Source organism: Oryzias melastigma, linkage group LG8 (genome assembly GCF_002922805.2).
Source record: "Oryzias melastigma strain HK-1 linkage group LG8, ASM292280v2, whole genome shotgun sequence".
Lineage (NCBI taxonomy): Eukaryota > Metazoa > Chordata > Actinopteri > Beloniformes > Adrianichthyidae > Oryzias > Oryzias melastigma.
In genome coordinates, this window is record NC_050519.1 from 13388943 (window position 1) to 13393330 (window position 4388).

The window sequence follows — 4388 nt, forward strand, 5'->3', positions numbered from 1 at the left end:
CGTCCAGTGTTTGAGTTGTTCTCTGGTTCTTTCAGGTGTCTCACTTACCAATCACCTGATTGAACTGATGATTTGGAGCTGACATGACGAGGAAAAATCTACATTTGTGTCACAAAAAATCGTAAAGTTTTTAAGTCAGTCTGTCCTTTTACTCTAGGAATTTCTCCATCAATCATCTGTTTCCCCTAAGTTCTATCAGGGGAATCCAGGTGACACGATTGGCCACACACCCAGATGATCACATTCCCACCTTCACTCCTAAAGTTCCAATTTTTAGAGTCACCCATCAACCTATGAACCATGTTTTGGGCTGTGGGAGTCTGGATTACATTCAACCTGCAAAGACAGCAAAGGATTCCTACTACTCAACCACTACCCATGAATCTGCACCAGTTTCCTCCCGCTAACCATCTTGAAACCCTTCTTTTCTGATGAATGCTTGGTCCTTTGGAGTTCCCTTATCGTCTGCCCCCTCATGCCCCTCTCTGTCTCTATCACAGTGAACCCTGCAGGGTGCAGGCTGTCATCAGTGTAATCAACTTCCCCACAGGCCATTATGGCTACATTGTACAGCTTCCATTATGGCTCCACTCAGCAGGATGTGTGTGGGTTTTCTTTTTTCTTTTCTTTTTAACTGTCTGTTCTGGTAAAGTTTTTCACACTTCTCTCTGTGTGTTTCAGCAAGCTGCCCAGCTGGGCCCGAGCAGTGGTCCCTAAGATCTTCTACGTCACGGAGAAAGCCTGGAACTATTACCCGTACACCATCACAGGTAATGCTGTAATCTTACGAGCTTTATGGCCTTGTAGAAACACCATTATTACCTCCATTTTTCAGACTTTTTACCAAGGAAAACTAATCGAAATAATGGAATTGTGCATCCTCTGTTAAGAAACTTCGAGCATTTAGTCATTTCCTGCTGGAGTCTATGAAGGTGATCCTGTTCACCTGCTGGCAGCTGCTGTATGAGATCTGTAGGGGGGAGAAGGGGGAGCATTCACCTGTGCAGCCTACAGAGGGAAAGTTTCAGTCCTTTGAAAGCATTTAAATCATGGTCTCTGTGGTGTACAGGATCATAAAAATGATTGCATTTGAGCACTAAAGATAAATTAAACATGCTGTAAAAGTGATGAGATGCCCCAAATTCCTCTATAAAAAAGGATTGTGGTCTAAAGTGGCTGTTATTCAGCTTTTCTTTGACCACCTACTGTATTTTTGCAAAACGTTTTTTCGCCCTACAAACATTCTTGTTTGAGAATTCTCACATTTTATGGAAACATATTTTAATCAAAAAATAAACAAGTGTTTTTCATGCTAACGTTTAAAAAAAACTACAAAATCAAAAGACTACAAAGTGGCCGGGCACTAACCACTTGACTTTATCTCCTCACTAAAACTATAGGATGATGCATCAATATCGAGGCAAACCTCAAAGCTCTAAGCAAGTTCCTATCTATCTAAAAACTCTTTGCTATAACTTATTTTTTGCATCACCATAAGCAAAATTAGACAACTCATACTGGTAAAAATAACTAATAAGTTCCACAATGTTTTGCTTTGTGATATTTATGGGTAAAGTAAATAGGAACAGACTGGCTATGTCATGACAAACACAGCGTCAATACAGACACGGATCATGTTTATAGCTGCATTTCCATCATACATGCGCACAAAACTTTATCGAACTTTTAGAAATGTCAACAAACAAACACAATTTAGTGATGTCACTGCTTAATTATGCAAATAAGCACAAACCAAATCACTCAATAATTCATTCAGAAACACAGCAGAAGATGTGAACAAAACTTTGATTCACACCCGATAGATTCAAATTTCTACCACAGCACTATAGCACTCATCATCAATCAAAGGAGACGTCTGCATCTTATTCAGGAAGATCATGCAAGATCCTTACATTTGGGAGTGGCTGTGGATGAACTGATTTTGCAAAATCGTGGTTGGTGATTTTGCAGAGAAGCTGTAGATCCTTGACATGTTCAATACATGATGCTGTGGGATACTTCTCATTTAAATAAAAAAAAAAGTTTCCATTGCAGTTTTGGGAAATGTGTCAGTTTCAATACACCTCAAAAACCGCCTTCTCCAAGCACATTTTTTTTAATATAAATACAAGTTTTTTTTTCTTTTGATATTTCCATTAGGCAAATTTACTATCACAAATTAAATGTGTGTAATTTAATAGTCAGTGGAGACGCAGTTATAGACAAAAACACATTGTGCCAGGTCATCTTATCATATTCATGAGCAGATTAGTGTTAACGTTGTTTGTAGTTATTTGCTTTTGTAGTTGTAATAAAAATAAGCATAAAAGCAATAAAACCTTGGTACTTATTTTATTATTTTTTTTAATGTAACATGACATACAATTTAGCTGAGAGAAAAGTAATAAAGTAACAGAACCAGGTGATTACATCTTCCAAAAGGTAACATGAGGTAACTTCTCTCGTCATTATGATTTTTAATGCATTTAATAATTTCTATAGATGAATCAACATTTCAAACTACTTCAGAAAAATGCAGCGTTTGAAGGAATACATTAAAGAAGACAAATTCCTTGATCCCAGAGGGCTGCCTTTAGACTTCAAACCTTCAAAATGAATTACTTTTGTCAGCGTTTAGCAGCCTCCAAACGAAAATCATTCCAATTCAATCAGCAGTTTTTCACACATAAATAATAGTGCCACCTGTGAAGGTGTCAAAACAAACGCATAGAGCAAAATATGCTCGACTGAAGAATGTTTCTGCTTAGTTGGCCTTCAATTTTTCTTTTTTCTTCCACTTTTATTTTTTTTCCATTAACCATGTAGGTGCATGTAAAAATTATTGAAATTAGATATTTTGCTCCCATTTTACCCTAAATGTCTGTAATAAAAATAAGTTTAGTTTCTACACTAAACTGTTCTAAAAGAAATGAAAAGTGAGAGATTATTGTTCATTTTTATTTTTTAAACTCTGGAATTAAATTCTAAGTTTTTCTCACATTCAGATCATTGGACTTATTGCACCACTTTAAAAAGCAAGAACAGCCTTGATGATGTGACAAAAGGCCAGTGCCTTTAGATAGTTTCAAAAAGTTGCAGCATTCTGACTCATCAGTGCATTAAAAAGACACCGAGCTGAAGAAACGAGCCAGTACTGCGTCTGCACATACAGAACTGCACTGAATTATGTCTGATAATTCAGTGTTTTATCTGGTTCCACTTTTCTTGAGTCTTTTAAGAACATATTGCAGCTTATAATATTTTTTACCTGTAGTCCCTCCTCAAGTTTTCTGAACTTACTACATCTAGTTTTTTGTTTTCTTTAATACTCAAACGTTGCATGATTCAAAGTGATTTGGTCCCTTTGGACCCCCTTCCCCTATAGAACACCATCTACCCTTTGATGCAAAAATTGACTTATCCTTCACAAATATTAACATAATTTTATAACACCAACCATGTGTCAAATGTTCAAGAATGAGCTGATCATGGGTTCTTGAACGCCCATATAGCCGAAGTGTTCACACTGGACAAACAGGGAGGGGCTTCTTTTTCTTTTTCTGCTTCTTTGCTTGAACATGTCTGCCACCTACAGTTGGAAAAGGTCAAAAGACAATGTGGTGCAAATCCTACAAATCTTTCTCGAGGTTTTTTCTTCAACAGCTCCATCCTATATCTCTGGGCGGGCACAAACCACAATTGTTAATAACTCCTCTGCAATCAATTTTCAAACAGTTCCATAAAAGAAAGGAATAAGGTGGAATGCTATAGCATGATCGCCACCTTGTGGCCAAACTGAAACGCCCTCTAACAGAAGCAGAACAATTGTTGGAGCTTCTCCGTTTGAGAATCCATGCAACACTGTTAACACTGTTACTGTTAACACTATTAAATTTCACAGTATGTGAACTGCATGAAATTAATATGAATATCTTCAAAACATAAATAGATTATTAATGTATTTCTAAACAAGTGTTTCTAAATGTGTAAACTCAAAATGTAATTGAATCAAATTGAGTGGATTGAAAGAATTGAAAAGATCTAAATTGAATTGATCCAGGCTCTGGTGAATCGAATCAATTCTGGAAATTATTGGCGATACTGAGCTCTCATGAATATAGCTTAAGATTAGCAACAATTCAAAATAACTGAGTAATGTTATATGAACACACACGGCATGTCAACAATCTTTTATGAACTTTTACAGCCATTCCCAACAAGATTTAATCACAGTGTTAGCTGCATGTGTTTTCACCAAAAAAAAGTGAAGAACACCAACATGTTGGGAATTCTTTCAAAACTAAGCAAGTAACAAAAGAGCATGCTGTTCCTGTATGTGATGTTGTCACTTACACAACAGACTAAAAGCAGATGATGCTATAATGTCC

The 4388-nt window shown here is 36.6% G+C and overlaps 1 protein-coding gene across 1 annotated transcript in view; it reads left to right on the plus strand.

Annotated features, from left to right (window-relative positions):
• Positions 1 to 4388, plus strand: part of pitpnc1a (phosphatidylinositol transfer protein cytoplasmic 1a) — a 49891-nt gene that overhangs the window by 35256 nt on the left and 10247 nt on the right. The gene's annotated exons all lie outside the window — the stretch shown is intronic.